The 21,692-nt window shown below is 46.0% G+C and overlaps 1 protein-coding gene across 1 annotated transcript in view; it reads left to right on the top strand.

The window, feature by feature from the left end:
- The first annotated feature begins 6,088 nt into the window (after positions 1-6,088).
- OSBPL6 (oxysterol binding protein like 6) overlaps positions 6,089-21,692 on the top strand; it is a 208,390-nt gene continuing 192,786 nt past the window's right edge. The window contains exon 1 of the mRNA XM_072811108.1: positions 6,089-6,191. The gene's annotated coding sequence lies outside the window, so the exon portion shown is untranslated. The remainder of the gene's footprint in view (positions 6,192-21,692) is intronic.

Raw genomic sequence — 21,692 nt, 5'->3', positions numbered from 1 at the left:
AATAAAAATAAGCCTCAATCATAATTCATGCAAACACTTGTCAGCAAGTACAATAAAATCCATCAAAAAACCCAAGTGGCTCTACCTTTAAAACACAGGCTAAATTTGACGTCTTCTTACCCTTCCACTCTACCACTTGGCCCTGAGCCACTGTTATCAGTCACCCCTGTTATCACTCACTCACTCCTCCTTGCTTCCACTCTTGCCCTTCTATCTAGGAGCCTGTTCATGACATAGCAGCCAGAGATCTTTTATAGCGTAGGTCAAATCACTTTACTCGGTGGACCTGTGATCAATGCCCATCTCACTCAGAATAAAATTCAAATCTTCATTGTCAACTACAGCTTCTACATGATTTGGCCCCCATTCCCTTTCTCTTTTCACACTCTTCCTGCCCTCATTCTGTTCCAGGTACTCTGGCCTCCTTGCCCTTCCTGGAACACACACCAGGCATCCTTACTCCGTAGGCTTTGCAGTGGCTGGTCACTCTGACTGGCGTGGGAACTTCCTATTCCCATATATCTGCCTGACTAACTTCCTCATCAACTTCAAGTCTTTGCTCAAGTGCCACCTTCTCAATGAGGTCCAGATTGAGCACTTTATTTAATATTGCAACATGGCAGCCCACCTCCATCTCTCTTAATGCACTCACCTTCTACAATTTTTTTGTATTTCTTAAGGCTTTTTTAAAAAGATTTTATTTATTTATTTGAGAGAGACAGCAAGAGAGCACAAGCAGGGGGAATAGCAGAGGGAGAGTGAGAAGCAGATCCCCTTCTGAGCAGGGAGCCCAACCCGACCTGGGGCTCGATCCCAGGACCCCAGGATCATGACCGAGCCAAAGGCAGACACTTAACCGACTGAGCACCCCGAGGCTTGCTTTTTTATTTTTATTTTTTTTTTTTAGTTTTGAGACAGAGCAAGTACAAGCCAGGGATGGGGTGGGTGTGGAGGGGCAGAGGAAGGAGGAGAGAGAGAATCTCAAGCAGACTCCCTGCAGAGCACAGAGTCTGGGGCAGGACTCTATGCTGTCCCCTATCTCACGACCCTGAGATCATGACCTGGGCCGAAATGAAGAGTCGGACACTTGACTGACTGAGCCACCCAGGCGCCCCACATAAGGTTTTCTAAAATGCTGTGCAATTTCCTTATCTCTTAGGTCTATTGTTTATTGTCTGCCTCTCTCTGCTGGGATGTAAGCCCTGTGAGAGTAGGCTCTGTTTGACTCACTTGTATCTCAAATACGCAGAATAATGCCTAACACATAGCAGATACTTAATCAATATTTATTGGATTAAATGAATAAAAGAGGTATTGAAACCCTCAAACCCTCTGCAGCCAATAAGTTCAGCAAAACCCCAATTCTTTTTTTAAAAGATTTTATTTATTTATTCATGAGAGATACAGAGAGAGACAGAGAGAGACAGAGAGAGGCAGAGACACAGGCAGAGGGAAAAGCAGGCCCCATGCAGGGAGCCCGACGTGGTACTCGATCCTGGGTCTCCAGGACCATGCCCTGGGCTGAAGGCAGGCACTAAACCGCTGAGCCATCCAGGGATCCCCCCAGTTCTTTCTATGCTTCAGGCACTCTGATCGGCCCTCTGAATGAAAGGCTCACTCTGAAGCAGATGTAACACTGTTCTCTGGGGGGGATCAGCAACTCATTTGGGCAAACCATGACAATGTGGGGATGAAGGATATAGGACCAAATGGAGCTCGGTACCTGGAGGTTTGGCTTCTGATCTTGCCAGATGTTCTTAGATGGCAATATTCTTGGTAAGAAGAGTTTCAACAGCATCGTGATTTATAGGGAGCGTTGAGAAATTGGGGGAAGTGTGTGCCCATGTTCAGAGGCAGTGCCAACTGTAACAGACAAACAGGCTGGAGGTTCGAGTACTTGAAGGCCCCTCACCCTAAAAGCTAACATTGCACCCTTCCTGGAAGAATGATTTGCTTCAGAGTGGCCTTTTGATTTTCTCACTGTGTTCTTTTGGTCTTGTAAAATGGTAAATTTGTTTCAAAAAATAAACTTTACAGAGAGTAGGTTACAACGGGGATGACAATCTTTATGTTCAGGCTTATAACAAAAGCAGGAACCTCAGGCAGGATGCTTCCATAGCTGGGGGAAGACACTGGTCAGAATTTTCCAGCTGAGATTTGATTTATTGTTTTCCACTCAAGGAGCCAAAATGATGTCTTAAGAAAGGTTAGAAAAAAAAAAAAAAAAAAAGAAAGCAAGCCATTGTTCATTCCATTTTGTGAGAGTGATTCACCAAGGTAGGTTAATTTAGTAATAATAAAAGTATTTTCAAGGCTAAATACTGTCAACGAACAAATACAAAGCAAAACTGTGAATATTTTTGCTGCTCGTATACGACACCACTAGGGTACCTCTTCAGGTTCTCTCAGCCTCACGTTTCTCCAGGTTTCTGAGCTACTCGCCCGCCCTGCCTCAACTGCCCACAAGTGACTGACCCTGTGCAAGCCCCCCACCCCAATCCCCCCGGGGGGGGTGTGGATCAGCCACAAGTTTAAGCCTCGACAGACAGGGATCAATCAGGGAAGCAGAAGCACCCTAAGCGTGTTGAATAAGGAATTTCCTATGGAATTAGACCTCCACGTTTGTGGAAGGAGGTGGGGGGAGGTAAAAGTCTGGAAAGGGGCCGCCAAGATCAGACACCTGCCCTCACACAGACGAAGCAGTCCGAGCTTTGGGGGAAATCTGGAAGCTGGGCACCTCCAGCCGCTGCAGGGGGGCCACGAGGAGGGCTGCTATGGAAGTCCACGGAAGCTCGTGGCCTTTGCAGCTGCCACCTCTGGAAGTGTCTGTCAAGAGTCCGTCAGCCCAACTGCGGTCACAGTCATTGGGCAGAAGGGGACACAGAGCACGGGAGACTGAGAACAAACAAGAACCCTCTTGCATGTGGACATTCGTCTCTTGCCACGTCTAACCAGGGGCAGCTTTCAGAGCGGAACTGCTGCTGCTTCACTTTGGCCCGCGTGGTCTCCAGCGACGTCAGCTTAATCCATGGGGACACAGGCCTGGAACGCACAGAAGAGAGGATTCTGCGAAGCACAGCTTCCAGCCCAGCCCGGCTTGGCCCCATCCAGCACAGCTCCCGCAGCGCGGCTGCCCGGCTCCGATCTGCTGCTCAGTAGCTGCCAAAGGAGTCGATGATGTAGCCTGCGAGGGAGCCGGGGTGGGAACCACCGGTGGGCACGTTCCAGCCGCTGGGAGGTCGGCGTTGGACGCAGCTGCAGGTCGATTTCCTCTTGGGTCCTCCCTTTCAGAGACGTTCCTGGCACAGCTTCCTGTAGAGCTGGTCCACACTTGCCACGGCCAAGCAACTGTGTCTTCCGAGGTTCACAAAGCATCGACCAGGCTGGGGACACAGCACCACGTGATTGCTTCCCCTGCTCCCCTGTCCCATGTCTTCTTTTCCTTGCTCTTGATGCCCGGGGGTTGCACCTTTCCATGAAGCATTAGGCCGTCACCCTTCCCGAGAACCCCCAGCCAGGAGAGTACCCGTGGAACACGTGTAATGAACATGAACTGGGGGTCGCATGAAGTGAATCGATGGTGGGGACTGCGATTCACGTGAAGCTCAGTTCATTTGTGAGTGATGAAACTATAGCATTAATCGTATTTTAATAGTATCATTAACTTCCTCCGCTGAAAAGGTCCATGGACAAGTGTTTCTCAGACAAACAAAAGGGATGAATCCGGGAGCAGAGATCCTTTCAGCCAGCACACGATCAGTGACCTAAACTCTGAGCAAGACTGTGTGCTTCAGGGGATCCCTGGGTGGCTCAGCAGTTTAGCCCCTGCCTTTGGGCCCGGGTGTGGTCCTGGAGTCCCGGGATCGAGTCCCACGTCGGGCTCCTGGCACAGAGCCTGCTTCTCCCTCTGCCTGTGTCTCTGCCTCTCTCCCCCCCACCCCTTGTTTATCATGAATATATAAATTAAAAAAAAAAAAAAGAATGTGCACTTCAGGAGAACATTGCTCCCTGGCAAGGTCTGGGCAGTCACCAGGCCGTAGCTCAAACGGCAGAGGAAGCCCGTTACTCACATTTATATAACTAAGCCGGTCTAAGTTTTCAAAATATTGTGATGCGCAGAGTGGAGAAGCTGCCTGGAGGTGCGGCGGGGGGCTCTCCTCAATCTGCCTCTTTCCCGGGTACAGTGCCATCGCATCTTATTCGATCATTAATCAATGAGACAGGTAGGAGACTTTTTCCTGATATTTAAGCTTATTTTTGAAATAGTGAGACACACGGAGATACCACGGAATAGAGTGGAGCGCGTGCAAAGATTCTGAAGGTGGGAGCCGGGGTGGGTAGTTCCTCTCACCCCCCTCAACAGTTTATGGTTCTCTGCTGCTAGAAGGGAAAACCTTCGAGAAGCTCTTCTTTAGATTAAGGCCCCCCTGTGTGTGCTCTCTCATCTCCTTTCACTCTTCTGTGTTTTCTCCTACATGGGGTTTCACGTTTCCCCTCTTTTTAGCTACAGTGGTTTCAGGAGCTCCTGTCTGTGGATGGAAGGAGTAAGAAGGTGCTTAAGGGAGGCGCAGAGCCTTCCCTCCAGGGGACGCTCTTCACAGGGGAGGAGTTCAGGTGACCTTATGAGGTGTCACAGGGTCCAGCACCTATCGTTTTACGTAACAGGACAGTATGGGAACAGTGAAATGCCATCACTTAGTTGCCTCAGTGGGTAGCAGTGTCTTCAACGTCTCTTTTTCTTTAAAGATTATATTTATTCATAAGAGACACAGGGAGAGAGGCAGAGACACAGGCAGAGGGGGGAGCAGGGATGCGGGACTGGAACCCAGGCCCTCCCCCAATGATGCCCCGAGCCAAAGGCAAGAGGCTTAACCAATGAGCCACGCAGGCGTCTTCAATTTCTGAAGGTGCCCCCCCAATCCAATCTGAAAGCCTAGACAGCCCATGGGGCGCCCCAGCGCTGGGTTTTTTGTATTAATTCCTGTTCGGCTCATTCAGTGTTGTCTGGATTTTTTCCCCCCGAAGATGGTGGTGACAGAAATGTCTTGAAATACTTTTGACATTTCCTCAGTCATCCATTCACAGAAGAAACGTCTGTGCAAATATTTAAATTACGCCGTCCTTGGAGCAAATTTGCCTCCAGATTAATGGGCCCTAGGGCATAGGCTGGGAACCGTCCAAAGGTGGGAGAGTTCAGGGGAGTGGGAAGCTTGTGGAGCTCTAAGCAACGGATCCACCCCCCCCCCCCGCCCCCCAGAACCTAAGTGTGTGGGCCTGGGAAGTTTGGGCTGCGGGGTGTCAGGGCCCGGGCGGGAGGGCGGGGGGCTGGACAGGGCTGGGCGGCGCCTCCGGGGAGGCCTCCGGGCTGCCGTTCCGGGTGCTCCCGGGTGCTCCGCTCCCGCAGCGCTCGGAGCCGATGCGCTCCAGGCCCCCGCCCCCCCCCCGCCCCCGGGGCCAGCCCCTGAGAGCCGCGGGGGCGGCCCGGTGACGCCCGGTCAGCTGGACGCAGGGCCCCCACCCCCCGGGGGGGGGGTCCGGCGGTGGAAGCCCGATGCTCCTGCGCGGCGGGTGCGGGGAGTGCAGGGGGTGCGTTGGGTGCGGCAGGGGGTGCGGGGGGGTGCAGCGGGTGCGGCGGGGGGTGCGGAGGATGCGGGGGGTGCGGCGGGGGGTGCGGAGGGTGCCGGGGGTATGGAGGGGGGTGCGGGGGGCGCGGAGGGTGCGGGGTGCGGAGGGTGCAGGGGTGCGGCGGGGGCTGCGGGGGTTTGCAGGGGGCGCGGCGGGTGCAGAGGGTGCGGCGGGGGGGTGCGGGGGATGCAGGGGGTGCAGGGGGCGCGGCGGGTGCGGGGGTTGCGGCGGGGGGTGCGCCGCGGGAGCAGCGGGGCCGGCGGGGCCGGCGGAGGCGCCGGGGCCTGGGCGGCGGGCGGGCGGGCGGGCGGGAGCCGGGGGCGGGGAGCCGGGCGCCGGGAGCACCGCCCCGCCAGCGCGCCCCGCCCGTGGGGAGGAGGGGCTGCGGCGCCGAGGACCACTGGGGGCGCCGCGCCGCCGCCGCCGCTGTCGGTGCCGGAGTCCGCGGCTCGGCGCAGGCGGCGCCCGCGCCTCGGCTCCCGGCCGCCTCCCGCCCGCGCCTCGGCTCGCGCCCGCCTCCCGCCCGGGGCCGCCTCCCGCCCGGGGCCGCCGCCGCCGCCCTGCAGGTAGGTGTCCCGGCGCCCGGGGCCCGCGGCATTGTGCGCGTCCGGCGGGCCGAGGGCTCGGAGGGGCGCGGGGGGCGGGGGCTCCGGGCCCGGGAGGCGTCGCCGCGCCCGAGGGGGATCCCCGGCGGCCGGCGCGGGGCGGGCGGGCGGGGGCGGCGATGCGGGTCGGGCGCGGCGCGGCTGGGCGGGGAGGGGGCGCCTGGGTCAAGGTCCCCGCGGCCGCCCTCCCTTCCCCCTTCCCCCTTCGCCTCCGCCGGGCGGCCGGGGATCGAGGCCGGGGCCGGGAGGGGCCCTGGTGCAATTGTCGGCGGAGGACCGAGCCCGCGCCCGCCGCCGCCGCCCCGCGACCCCGCGACCCCGCGACCCCGGGAGCCCGGGAGCCCGGGAGCCCCGGCAGCGGCGGGGAAGTTGAGCGGCGGGGCCGGTGGTGCGCGTGCTCTGCGGTCCGCCCTCGCGGGGCCCCTGCGCGCCCGCCGCCCGCCGCGCGCCCCCCTGCAGCCGCCGCCGCACCCCCCGCCCCGCCGGGCCGCCTCCGGGGGGTCGGGCCGGGACGGCGCTGGCATCGCAGCCCGGACGAGCTGCCCTGCGTCGGCCCGGAGCGGCCCGCAGCTCGCATCGCCGGGGATGGGGGGGGGGGGGAGCCGGCAAGAAGTCATGACACCAGCACATTCCCCCTCCCTCTCCAGCCTCCACCTTTGTGGACAGGACACATCTGCACGACACCTTTGGAGCTGTTTTTGAAAGTTCTGGCCAGACACTGATTTGTGGCAGTCCTGTGACATACCTGAACGGTAGCTTAAGCACAGAGACCCAAAGCTGGAGAAAGCATTACATAATGGACATGAAGCAAATGACACGAAACTAAGTGAACCCACTGGGTTGCCACAGTCTTTCTTTCTGCCAGACATGCAGAGTCCCATAGGTTTTTTTTCTTCTCTTTTTCCTCCCCCTTTTCAAAATCACCGAACTAGTTTTAGCGAATTGTATGTTGTATGCACTTGTGATTTTTTTTTTCCTAAATAAGAAAATAGTTTCTCTTTGACATCTAATGTCAAATTAAAAAAAAAAAAATCGCCTGCTAGCGGATAGTCATATATCACGGAGCTAATTCATGAAGGTAGTCTTTCGCCAAAGGTAAAATTTAAAAATGTCCCACCTTAATACCATTAACTTTGTGTTTTCCTCTTGATTGTGTTTTTTTTTTTCCTCCCTCCTCCACCCCCGTTTGTTTTCTTGGAAGCATTTCTACAGTTTAAGGTACTGCAAGCTCACAATGTTGATATTCCCATCCAATGCTACAGCATTGCAGATACAAAGCCTAATAATAAATGAAACAGAAGACCTCACAGTAACTCAGTGAGCAGAGTTCCCAAGGTCGAAGGGAAGCTGCAGTGCAACTCTGCTATAATCACCTATAGAGAATATGCATGGTCTTCATTGAGTTATAAGGAAGGCCCTGATTGGTAGAATATTATTCCTATTATTCTTGGACCCCTGGATTTCTTGTGTTTCCTCCTAAGAAAATCATTTTTTTTCCTCAGTGTAGAAACAAGGTATTTTCGATTTAAAATCTTTGCTTTTACAAAACCTAAAAATCCTGTTTTTGCTCATATTTTCGGTTTCGTTGTTGGGAACTCAAATTATGGTGGTTTTTCAGCTGTTTCTTGGTATGGCGTGCTGTGATTCTGCTGAACTTTTACAGGATCTCATAAGTTTTCTTGTCCCTAGATTGCTTTACCCCTATGTTAACTCTACTCAGAGAAGAAGGGTAGAGTCCTTCAGAGGTGAAAGGTTTGTGGTTGGAGATCTCTAGTACCACTGCAGACGCAGAATTAGGGTAGTGCATAAGTGGGTAAAAGTTTTAGGTGCCTTTATTTATGAAACCGTTGGTTTGAGGAGAAGATTTCTGTTTCATTAAAATGCCTTGGTTAGGTAGCATTCAGTAATCATACTTACGAGCATCCATCTGTTCCAGACGCTGGTCTAGGTACTGTGGGACATATAAATAAGAATAAAAAGATGTTTCTGCCTTCAAGAGTTTATAGTCTAATTTTGGGGGAGAAGGCATGAGTTCTCAAAGAAGATTTTTTTTTTTTAACTGCAAAGGTTAAGTAATAGAATACTTTTTTTCAAGTTTGTTTTTAATCTCGCAAAGAAAGTCTACTACCCATTGACTTCTGGGAATTTGTTTGCCACCCAACATTACATCACTCTGATTCATCCATGTTGTATATAGCTGTAGTTCACTGGCTTTCATTGCTGTACATGATGTCTATAGCAATATGTTTCCCAGTTCTGCCAATGGCTTTTTTTTCCCCCCACTTGAAAAAAAAATTTTGCCAAGAGTGCTGCTCTGGTCATTCATGTTTCCTGGGGCATATGTGCAAGTGTTTCTCTTGGGGAAATACCAAGGAACAGAGTGCTTGATTTTTAAGATGTGTAAGCATTCGACTTACTAGGTATTGCCAAATTATTTCCCAGAATTGTACTAATTTACACAAGCCAGGGAAATAAGCAAACACAAATGATCAGGTACAAACAAGCATTTATACAGGGGTGTGTGTTGAAATACATGTTTTTGTTTTTGTTTTTTTAAATCATAAACTTAGGGCAGCCCGGGTGGCTCAGAGGTTTAGCGCCGCCTTCAGTCCAGGGCGTGATCCTGGAGACCCGGGATCGAGTCCCACGTCAGGCTCCCTGCATGGAGCCTGCTTCTCCCTCTGCCTGTGTCTCTGCCGCTCTCTCTCTCTCTCTCTCTCTCTCCCCCCTCTCTGTGTTTCTCATGAATAAATAAATAAATAGTTTTAAAAACATCAATCATAAACTTAAAACCTGGGACAGCAGTTGTCTTCCGAGAGGACCAGGGGATGGCATGGGGAAGACATGTGGGTGGGTATGAGTTATTGGTAATGATCTAGTAGCTAGAGTAAGTTCATAGGTGATCATCATATTATAAAAAAAAGTAAGGCAAGGGGGTCATGCATGGATCAGTAATAATTTAAAATTCTAAGGAAAAAGAAAATAAGGACAATATAGAGTCATCACAACACAGAGCAGTCTCCTGTACCAAAACCCCACAAGATGTCAGTGGAGGGGTGAGGAAGCAGCCCCTGTGTGGACATGTAATGTGTAGAGTCCACAGCTTCCAGGGAGGATGAGCAGGAAGCGGCCTTGCTGAGAAGCGGAACCTCAGCCATCTTGGACAGAGGAAGTGGAAGAAGAGGAAGTGAGTGGAAGTGGAAGAAGCCATGGGACATTTTCCAACAATGAACCATTCCAAGAGTTTATTAAAGAAATCTAGAGAACTGGTGGGGGGCCGGGGGAGAGATTCAAGGTGGGATCCCTGGTTTGGAAGCTGCTGACTGAGATGAGCATTCTCCATTTGGAGGGAACTAAAAGGAAAGAATGGATTTTAAAAGACACTGGGAGAAGAATCTGAGGCTTAATAGGAAGAGGAGGAAGGAGTCAAAGATGTTTCACTTTAATTAAAAGAAATAGAGGAGTCGCGGTGAGGAGCTTTCAGTGTGATTCAGACATGTCAGAGCAGGGCCATAGGTCTTCAAGCTCGTGCTTGAGGACGTGAACATGGAGCTGGTGGGCAGTTAGGACACTCTAAGTGAAGAAGGTGATTTTCTAATGATGCGTCCGGTGCATATGGAGGGAAGCCTACATGAAATGCATTTGTGTTATTTTTTATTTCCTTGTACAAAGGAGGTAAACCATCAGTGGCTTAAGGGGCGAGGGTGCTTTGACTTGACGGGAAGTAGGGGTTGTGGAATTGAGAGTGTGCCGGCCTCACAGTCAGAAGAGTTCGAATCAAATCTTTCCTAACCGTTTCCTAGTTGTGTGTAATTTGGCGGGGGGGGGGGGGGGGGGGGGGACGACACCGCACCGCTCTGAGTCTCAGCCATAGCACATCTAAAATGAGGATATTAATAGCCACTTGATTGGGGACTAGGGCCTTTAGGGCTGATGTTTGGTCTCATACTGTTTCCCATCTAATGTTGCAGAGTAAAGGCACATGCATTTATATTCTCTGACGCATACTCCCTTGGAAAAGATAAACCCTTGACGTTCTCTTCATTATAATATAGAGTTGCTTATGCTCTCTTGTGGGGACAGGATAAGGCTTTTTATTTCCAGGGCTATTCTGGAATAATGTATAGTGTCGTTTTGATTGAATACTGTTTTAGCTGACATTTTAATTTGTATATATTATGATAGGTGTTTTAGCATATTCTCATCATATTCTAAAATTCCTTTTCTGGGACGCCTGGGTGGCTCAGCAGTTGGGCACCTGCCTTTGGCCCAGGGCGTGATCCTGGAGTCTCCGGATCAAGTCCCGCATCGGGCTCCCTGCAGGGAGCCTGCTTCTCCCTCTGCCTATGTCTCTGCCCCTCTCTCTGTCTCTGTGTCTCTCATCAATAAATAAATAAATCCTAAAAAAAAGAATAAAATTCCTTTTCTGATTTTGCTTCTATATCTTCACATCCCCTCTAATGTTATTTTCTCACTGATTTCGCACCGGCTGATAGAATGATTAGGGCCTGTATAGTCGTCTCCAAGACCATCTATCTAATCCTCAGTTCCCTTTCCTTGGCATAGTGATTTGGAGAACATCTTGACATCTTGCTGGTACTTCCAACAGCAGTTGAATGGAAATGTGGCAATATCTTAAAGAAAAAAAAAAAGAAAAAGAGGAAAAACAGACCTCCCGAAGGAAAAAGTTTGTTGTTTACCATTATAGTCACAAGTTATCAGAAGGTTCCTAAGAGAGTAGAGGACTCTCTCCATAAGCCTGTGTTGTTCAGGGATGGTTAGTCACATCCCTCGCTTCAGCTACACATTCCTTACATCCCCTTAATAGATATAAATATTTAATGATTTGAAATCCAGAGTGGACTCAGTAGCTTGGTCAAAATAATGAGCTAAAATTAATTTTAGGGATAACTGACACGATGTACATCTCACAGTAGAATTGGTAGCCTGCCCTTCTGGCGTGGTTCTGAGTTTCCATGAACCGTGCCAGCAGTTCCGCACCCATTTATTCCATTACCAAGCCCCACTGATCATTTTTACAGAGAGATGCTCAGAGTCTGTGGGCTTCGTGTGAAGGTGACGTGGGCCGGAGAATGCCTTTCTTCTTCATTCAGCCCATCTTTATTGAGCACCTACTATGTGCCAGATACCGCATATTAAGTGCCGGATCATAAACCTGTCTGGCCTCGGGTCTACCCAAAACAGAATCTACCGAAAACAAATCACTATTGAATATGTATGCATGTGTGTGGGGTGGATCTGGCTTTGGTTTTAGGATTTGCATGAAGTATCTATTTTTTCTTTTGTTCCTTAAACTTTTTCCAGATTTATGTTTAGAAAAGCTCCTTGAATTGAGAGTGTTATGGGGAAAAAAATGTGGTCCCTGCAAGAACAGTTACTTTAAATGCACTTCTGTTTTTTTGGCTTTTTAAAGCAGAAGGCTTTAAACTCATGGTAAGTCCTTTTGTCATGAAGACACTTAAATGCTGTCAAACAAGAAAGACAGAGGTCAGGGAAGGGAGAGCTGGGTGGGTGAAGTCAGACTTGTGAGCATGGAATGTGTCTTAGTACTGAATTGATTTTTAAAGGGAAAAATGGAAAATAGACAAAAATAAGTTACTAAAAGATCCAACTGTATTAAGGGACTTGACTATTGAATCATGATGGTCTCAAGAGGAGGCTCCTGGTGGGTTACATGAACCCTGCCCTTTGAGTTTGGGTTCACTTACTTTGTGTAGTAGTATCGTTTTTCAAATCAGTTCTTTTGTTTTGGAAATTTATTTATCTTTTTTTTGGTAATCTCTACCCCCGTGTGCTGCTTGAACTCAGGATCCTGAGTTCAAGGTGCCCCTTAGGGTAGTTTTTTTTCACAAGAGACACACAGAGAGAGGCAGAGACATAGGCCAAAGGAGAAGTAGGCTCCCTGTAGGGGAGGCCTGATGCAGGACTCGATCCCAGGACCCCAGGATCATGACCTAAGCCAAAGGCAGATGCTCAACCGCTGAGCCACCCAGGTGCCCCAGTGTAGTTTTTATATTAAAATAAATCAATATAAATGTTGAATATCTTTAAATTGTAAGGATTACAGTAATTTTAGGAAGTAGAAAGTTTCAGTGACTTTGCTACTGGGTTAGCAGTTTACTTGAAAGTAAAACCTACTCCGTGTGAGAGAATTCTAGCCAGCCAGGCCAGTGTCTCAAAACCTGTAGTAAGCTGTCAAACAGCAGAGCTCAAAAGGAGGCCAAACCAAGTAGCTTACTCTCCAGTACTATCTGAGGGATAACTGAGTGAGAGAGAGGGTTACACGTGTGACCTAACCCATAAACCTCAAAGAAGTTTAAATAAATATGTAAACAAGTTTAAGTACAAGTGAGTTCAAGTAAGTAACATTCAAAATAGACGTTGGCAGATAGGTGGTCATTTGACTGTTTTTCCAGTGTTGACACTGAGTACAAAGAATTCATAATTAATACACCAAAAATTATCTTCTCCTTTAGAGATGATGGGTTGTGTTTTTCTCAGCTCAAGAAAACCTATAGTCAATTTTAAAAATAGATGGAAAAAATACTCAGGCAGTAAAAATACTCATCTTTGCTTAATGGCTGGTACTTGGATGACCTTTATGTTAGATTCATAAGATGTTAGACCTGAAAGAGGTTTTAAAAATCTTCTAATCCGGGGACGCCTGGGTGGCTCAGTAGGTTAAGCATCTGCCTTCTGCTCAGGTCATGACCCTGGCGTCCTGGGATCAAGCCCAGCATCCAGCTCCCTGCTCAACGGGGAGTCTGCTTCTACCTCTGCCTCCTCGCTCCCCAACCTCTGTGTCTCCTGAATAAATAAATAAAATCTTAAAAAAAAAAAATCTTCTATTCCATCCTCTCCCATTTTCCAGCTGTGTAACCTGAGGCCTGGAGACTTGCCCAATGAGGTGCAAGCCCCCATGAACAAGTATAGCTAGAAGATAATGGGCCAGATAATTTACTTCTATTAGGAATAACAGGAAATAGTGTTCTTCCCTAAATTATGGGTAAGTGAATGAAAGAGTGAACCACTAGCAAGCTCTGCAGTGGAATTTTAACCTTCTTTTGTATCATTCTCCCTCTTGAGTGGCCAGTGTAGAAAGTGAAATCATATATATACATTTTTTTATTTTCTTGGGTTTTCAGAGAAATTGCTTTGTTCTGAAGGTATGATAAGAGGAATGAATACTACAAATATCACTATTTAAAATTTTTTGCTATTTGCTATTTTGCTCCCCATAGCATTGTCTTTTAACTCCATAGGCAGAAAAGGATAGAAAAAAATTAAATTATCCCTTGCTAGATACTTTTCTATCCCTTTTCCTTTGACATTCTCCTTCCATATGCTAATATAAGAGGAAAATCAAAGCATACAGGGAATTGAGTCAGGAATAGAACATTAACTTCTACTTTTTTATCTTGCATCATATTGAGGCAATTCTCACCATAGCTCTTGAGACAGACCTATCCACCTTTTGAAAAGAGTGTGGAAGTAGAAGGGAGAACAACAGCAGTGTATATTTTTAGAATCTTTCTTTAAAAAGTCAAACCTAAAATAAACCTGGCCTCAATTTTTAGCAATAGCTTTATTTCACATTTCCTATACCAAGTGCCTAAGTTTTATTCTCATTTGAGGAAGTTACTCTGGTATTTTAAATATATAATATGATGTTGCTATAAGTAGGAGACTATGATCAATTACTAAAGTTTAAAGAATAGGGATCCCTGGGTGGCGCAGCGGTTTGGCGCCTGCCTTTGGCCCAGTGCGCGATCCTGGAGACCCGGGATCAAATCCCACGTCGCGCTCCCGGTGCATGGAGCCTGCTTCTCCCTCTGCCTGTGTCTCTGCCTCTCTCTCTCTCTCTCTCTCTGTGTGTGACTATCATAAATAAATAAAAATTTATAAAAAAATAAAGTTTAAAGAATAAAAGTATCTAAGAGAACATCAAAATTTAAAAAAATTGTTCCATGTCATTTCTAGAGATAAAGTCTGATTTTTGTTTTAAATTAAGATAACATTTTTGCTTTCTGTTTATCTGTTGCAGCTAGACAATCTTTTGCATATTCTCACCCCATCAGGCAACAATCTGAGCAGTTTTTGTTGTATAATTTTCCTAGAATAGAAAAAGTAGCACAGTTTGAATGGCATGTTGATTATGAAAAGACATTAATGAAATTCTTTTTGATCTCAATAAACTTCAAATCGAAGCAAGAACTATAAAAAGAGTATGATCTCCAAGGTAGGCCAAGCAAATGTAGGGTTCATGTGAAACTCCATGAATAAAAGCAAAGGAGGAGTGAGCAAAATCTGCAAGGGCTCAGGGTAATGGAAGAGGAAGGTTAGGGAAGGAAGTAGATGGATATTCTATCCCAGCTTGTCTTCCAGTCTCACTTCTTTTTTTTTTTTTTTTTTTAAGATTTTATTTATTTATTCATGAGAGACACAGAGAGAGAGGCAGAGACACAGGCAGAGGGAGAAACAGGCTCCTCGCAGGGAGCCTGATGTGGGACTCGATCCCAGGACCCTGGGATCACACCCTGAACTGAAGGCAGATGCTCAGCCCCTGAGCCACCCAGGCGTCCCTTCCAGTCTCATCCAATCCCGTCTGATGGAGATCAGATACTAGGGAAGCTATCTGTCTCTACACTTAAAAAAAAAAAAAAGAAAAAGAAAAAAGAAAAAGGCTTTTTAATATTTTGAAGACAAAATGAGTGAGATAAAAGGTTGATAAATTAAACTCCGTCTAAGGAAAAATATTATCTGTACGGGCAGAAGAGAAGCATTACCACATGGGAAAGAAACTATAACGGGTCACAAAGAAGGTTTAACTCCTTACTATATCCAAAGAGCTCCTATAGATCAAAAAGAAAAATGACTTAATCTCATAGGAAAGGGGACAAGGGTATGAACAAGCAGTTCATGGAAAAGGAATTACAGACGGCACAGACAAATATGAAGTTATGCTCAACTCATAAGAGAAATGCAATTTTAAACTAACCCAGTAAGTTAAAAAAGATTTTGATGTTTGTTAGTCCCTTATGGTGGCAAGGCTTTGGGGTAATTGACAGGTTAATGCGTTATCGTTAGAGATGCAAAATGGTACAGCATCTGCGGATAGCAAAGTTAAAAGTTCACCTACCTCCTCACCGCTGGAAATCTAAGAAATTTTTCTGTAGACCTACCTGTACATCACAAAAGGAACTTGCGCAAAGATGTCCATTGGCAGCATCGTCTGTCACGGCAAAAGACTTAGGGAAAGCTAATACCTGTCGGTCGGTATGGGATTGGTTAAATAATTAGGAGTGGAAATAAAACTAGGAAGCTACAAATAACAAACTTTTATTAATTACTGAAGTTAAAAAGAGTGAGATCATTCCATATTTGCTGATACGAAATGCTCTCTAAGATATAATACGGGACAGACCAAGGTACAGAGTGATCTGTGGCCATAGGTGTTCAATATGAGTTTATAAATCTGTGTTTATGCATGTTAGTGTAAAGACTCTCCCTGGAAGATGACACAAGAAACTGGTAATAGTGATTGACTCTGAGGAGGAAAACCAGATGGTTGGGATGGGACTGGGAAGGACACTTAGGACACTTATTTAGCATACCCCCTTACTACCGTCTGAATTTTTAAACCTGTGAACATATTGTCTATTCAAACCAAGATCATTTTAAAATTTCTTTAAGAGGCACAGACTTTCAGTTATAAAATATTTAAGTCAGGGGGATGAAATGTACAGCATGGGGAATATGGTTACCAATATTGTAACAACTTTGTATGGCGAGAGGTTGTTAACTAATGAGTGGGGATCATTTCATAATGTATAAAAATATCAGATCACTATGATGTGAACCTGACATGAATAAGATATTATTTGTCAGTTATATTTCAATTAAAAAAAATTCTTGACCATCACTTTTTCCGATGAAGACTGTTGAGTAGTTGTAACCAACTGGTTGTAACAACTGGTTGTTGTAATCAGTAGCATCCCTTGCCACTTTGGGGCTCATTCCGATCTGATGTAAGGAGACAGGCTAAAGTCCAAAGAAGAGGGAAACCACTTTCGGTTACCCTTTGGGACAGAGTAGCTGGCCCCTGCCCTTTGCACACCCAGGTCTCCCTATCCCATCACTTCCTTCAGCCCCCTGTTACCTCATCATTCCTGCAACCCCACAGCAGTCACTATCCCCTATAACTCAGGGCCTCCTTCTCCTTATGTATTTAAGGCTTTCTTTGGCTGCCCCTTGTGGATTTTGTCCTCAGCAGAGCAGAAGCTCCTTTTTTAGGGCCAGTTTACACTGGTTCAGAGCATTGGAAGTGAATGGTCATTCTGACATTCTTTAATCCTGTCATCTTTCTCAGGATCATTAATTTATTTGACAAAATCCATTTTTTTAAAGATTTTATTTATTTATCCATGAGAGACAGAGAGAGAGGCAGAGACACAGAGGGAGAAGCAGGCTCCATGCAGGGAGCCCGATGCGGGATTCGATCCCAGGACCCCAAGATCACGCCCCGAGCCAAAGGCAGACAGAGGCTCAACCACTGAGCCACCCAGGCGTCCCACAAAATCTATTTCTTGAGCACCTATTATGTGCCAGGCTCTGCTTTGCCGTCAGAAAAGGCCACAGACTCAAAAAGTCCTCATGAAATTGACATTCTAATAAAGGAAGACAGTCAATAAAAGTCAATAAAAGGTAAAAGACAGTTAATTGCTATTTTAGATACTATTAAGAATTGGAAGGACAATAAAAGTGATTGATGGAGCTGAGCGCAGTTGGTAGTGGTGGGTGTATGTTCCCTAGCACTGTTAGAGCAGAGTACTAGGGACTGGGTGACTTAAACAATAGAAATTTGTTGTCTTGGTCCTGGAGACTAGAAGTCCAAAGTCAGGGTGGGTCCCCCCCTTGCCTCTTCTACCTTCTGTAGCCCCCCAGCATCCCTTGGCTTGCAGTAGCATAACTCAGTCTTGCTTACCTTCTTCCCATGGCCTTCTTCCCTGTGTCTCTGTGTTCTTGTGTCTCCTCTTTGTAAAAGGACACCGGTGATGATGGATTAAGAGCTGACCCTCTTCTAGCATGACCTCATCTTAACTACACTGCAACGATCTTATCTATGAATAAGGTCATATTCTGAGATTTTGGGGGGTTTAGGAACTCAGCATACCTTTTGAGGGGTTGTGGGTCAATCTATGACAATGGGCATGTCTGCGTGAACTGACTGGGCAAAAGGCCTTGCTAGGTGAAGATATTTGAACTGAACCTCAAGGATAGGAAAGAGCAGGTCGTGAAAAGATGTGGGTGCAGATCCTTTCCTGCCAGAGAGAACAGCAAGCACGAAGACCGGGGGGATGATCCCGTTGGAGTTCAAGGCTTTACATTCTTAAAAAGGACAAAAAGAATGTCTGCTTTGGGCAGGTTACTCTTATGGTTAAAGTCAATAGGATTTTACTTTTGAACACTCTTGAATGTTTCTACTTTTGGGGAGGCAAAGACCGAAACGGTTTTTCCTTAAGAACTAACTGCTGAGGGATCCCTGGGTGGCGCAGTGGTTTAGCGCCTGCCTTTGGCCCAGGGCGCGATCCTAGAGACCCGGGATCGAATCCCACGTCGGGCTCCTGGTGCATGGAGCCTGCTTCTCCCTCTGCCTATGTCTCTGCCTCTGTGTGTGTGTGTGTGACTATCATAAATAAATAAACATTAAAAAAAAAGATTTATAAGAACTAACTGCTGAGAGGACACCTGGGCGGCACAGTTGTTTTTAGTGTCCGACTCTTGATTTCGGCTCAGGTCATGATCTCAGGATTGTGAGATCCACATCCAGTGCGGAGCCTGCTTGGAATTCTCTCACTCCTTCGCTCTCCCCCTCTACCTCCCCCTCCCCCCAAAAAAATTAATGACTGAGAAATCAGGCATACAAGCAGTGGGCTTACCACGTTTTAAGAATTTTGTTGTTTAGAAGCTTGCTTTGCACTATAATAGTAGAATTATTCTCCATCACTGGTTTTGGGTTTATTAACCTAAAAACTTTAAGTGTAACAACATTTGAGAATTAAGCAGATTTTGTAATAGAGATTATTTTCCAGAGATAAATTAATTATGGCTAAATATAACCTTTAAAAACCTAATATCATATGTTAAATTGTCATTTTACAAGATTATAACATTATTGTAGTTGTCCTCTCTGATACTTAATGCTAAGTACCATTAGCAATAGTGATTTGTATTACATATTCATGAAAATTCTTAGTTTTCTTTTTTTTTTTTAAATTTTTTTAATTTTTATTTATTTATGTTAGTCACAGAGAGAGAGAGAGAGAGAGAGAGAGGCAGAGACACAGGCAGAGGGAGAAGCAGGCTCCATGCACCGGGAGCCTGACGTGGGATTCGATCCCGGGTCTCCAGGATCGCGCCCTGGGCCAAAGGCAGGCGCTAAACCACTGCGCCACCCAGGGATCCCAGTTTTCTTGAATTTAAAAATTGATTCAGGGTACAGAAAAATCTCTATGGAAATAGAAATTTCCTAGGATAGTTAGTCGAGAAGATTCCATGTTAGACTGCTAACATCTTTTAGCATTTAGAAATTAAGATGAGGTAATTTAAAATATTGCAAAACTGGCACTATGATATTGGCACTAGTCTATTATGTATGCATATTTTAGCCAGGACTTTGATGTGGTTAATACAGATATACTTGTTTATATTGTAGAAAAAATATTACTTATAAATAACAAGCTTCTGTAAAAAGTTCTGAATGAGTTAAAAAGTGCTTATGTAAAATTAGATTTTTATACAGAATGGCTGTTTAGGTGATGCTTAGGGTTATAAGCGTAGGTGAGGGCCACAGCTGCCTGGGTTCAAATCCTGGCTTGGCTTTGTCCAGCTCCATGACTCTGAATAAGTAAGTTAGTTCTACTTTGCTTTGGTTTCCCAAAATGGGAAATATAAAAATGGTGCCTAACACAGAGAATTGTTAGGAGGGTAGAGTGAGTTAATGCATATACGTTTCTAAGAACAGGTCACGTAGTAAGTGCTATGTAAGTGCTATCTGTTATTATTTTTACCATGTTAATTGAAAATTAACTGTATTATTTTTCAGTTAGAAACTTACTTTGTAAAATGTAAATACAGTCATAATGTCTTTAATGTCTTGCTATAATCAAAAACTAATTTGAGAGAGCTAAGAAAATTGTCAACAGTATTTGTAAGGCTCTGTTTTAACGTTACTTAATCTGTCAAAAGTATTTTATGTGCTGACCTGCTTAGTTACTGATAGCAGTGACTATGGTCAAGAGATTTTGTTAGGTCTTCAGGAAGAAAGATGATTAAGCTGTCAATCCTGCTCTCAAGAACCTGCTCATCCAATAGGGGAGATGGGATATAATTTAGTATAATACCAAGTGTGATGAGGTAAGTGTGACACCAAGAATGTGATTTAGTGCTGTGAGTACCTGTGGAGGCTGTGAAGTATCCGAGGAAGTTTTGTGGTTAAGAGGGGCATAGATAAAAATCTAGAAACTGATGACATTTTTAGGGGGTGGGAAGACTAGAAGGACAAATCAGGGGTAGAGGAGGAACCGATAGATCGGTAGGCGAAAGATTGAGAATCATGTCCCTGAGTCAAGAGGAAAGAATTTTTGGGAAGAAAGATGGGCTATCACAAATGTCAAGGACAATGAGATTTTAGAAAGACCATGAAAAGCATTCCGTCCTCATCCTCCTTGGGCCAGAGAAATTTGATTGGGGAGTCATCAACTTTTCTTGACAAAATGCATATATAGAATTTCTGGGATATGACATAGAACTGAAAGAATCACAGGTCAGATCAAATATCATTTATTCATTCATATTGATGTGATTCAAATACAGTAAAATTTCTAGTTGTGTGTGCTTTTTTATACTCTGAAGGGCGCTTTTAAAACTAGCTACCATTTGTTTAGCATTTTTTTGTCTGCCAAGCATTCTCTGAAACATTTGAGATGATTATCCTCTTGGTTAAAGCCTTGCAAATGCTCTTGTAGTTGATACTGTTATTTTTGTTTTGTGGATAAGGAAGCCCCGGGCCAAGGCGGAGGTGACCAGCTCACAAGCTACCTTGTAGTAAGTGACCGAGGTGGATTCAAACCCGGCCTGTCTGGCCCTGAGGCCTGGGCTCCTACCCAGTTTTAGATAATAATTGTTGTGTAACTTCAAGGTATTTTAGAGGTGGAATTAGATCCAACTTTTACTGATGACCAGCCGCCCTGGCCTTGTTGGCTGTTCGTTTGTTCATTCATTCATTCATTCATTCGAGACACGGAGAGAGGCCCAGACACAGGCAGAGGGAGAAGCAGAATCCTCGTGGGGAGCCCCATGTGGGATTGGGTCCCAGGACCCCAGGATCATGCCCTGAACCAAAGGCACATGCTCAACCCCTGAGCCACCCAGGCACCCCGGCTTTCCTTTTCAGTAAGCCTGGGTTATTCCTACTTCAAGGTCTTGGCACTTGTTCTTTCTCTTTCTATAGGACACCTTTCCCCTCTGGGCTCCTCCTCACCTTTCATGTCAGCTCGAATATCACAGAGGCCCTCCAGGACTCCCAAGTGATGTGAAATGTGGCCGCCACCCCCTGTGCATCTCAGTCCCAGAACACCTTCCTTATGGGTTTACTTGTTGTTTCTCGGCTCCTAACTTTCATTGTCCAGCTTAGTTCCTGCTGTATTCCCAGAACCTAGTTCATGATGGGCCCTTCATATTTGTGGGGTGAATGAATGCAGGATGTCTCAAAGAGAGAGGATTTTAAGTCATTGGTGAGATCCTGCAGGTTTGTGGAGATGCTAGAAGTGTCGGTTCATGTCAGTAGTTGTTCCTTTTCTGTTTAACATGTCTTTTTTCCAATAACTTTGAATTGAAAACTAGGTGACATTTTAAAAGAAAGTACGAAAACTTTTTGTTGTATTTAAAGTGATACACGTTCATTGTAGAAAATTTTGCGAACACAGAAAAGCACATTTTAAAATCACCTTTAACATTGTTTCCGGAAGCTGAATTTTAGCATTTGGATATGTTTTTCCAGTTCTTTACCAATCGCTTTCTTTTTCTCAGCAGTGAATCATGATTATTTCTTGTGTCATCGAATATTCTTCTAAACTTAATTTTAAAAATAGACTTAATTTTTTTAGAGTAGTTTTGGGTTCATGGCAAAATTGAGCAGAAAGCATAGGGATTTCCCATATAGCTCCTTCCCTCAGACAAGCCTAGTCTCCACTGTCAACACCCTGTACCAGAATGGCACGTGTTAAAATGGATGAATCACCTTTGACACATCATCATCACCCAAAGTCCATAGTTTACGGTGGGGTTCACTCGGTGTTGTACATTCTGTGGATTTGGACAAATATATAGGGCCGTGTGTTTGCCATTAGAGTCTCATACAGAACAGTTTTACTGCCCTAA

The sequence above is a fragment of the Canis lupus genome, chromosome 34 (assembly GCF_048164855.1).
Source record: "Canis lupus baileyi chromosome 34, mCanLup2.hap1, whole genome shotgun sequence".
Taxonomy (NCBI): domain Eukaryota; kingdom Metazoa; phylum Chordata; class Mammalia; order Carnivora; family Canidae; genus Canis; species Canis lupus.
Note: the sequence above shows the minus strand (reverse complement) of the source record. Positions and strands in the feature narration are given on the sequence as shown.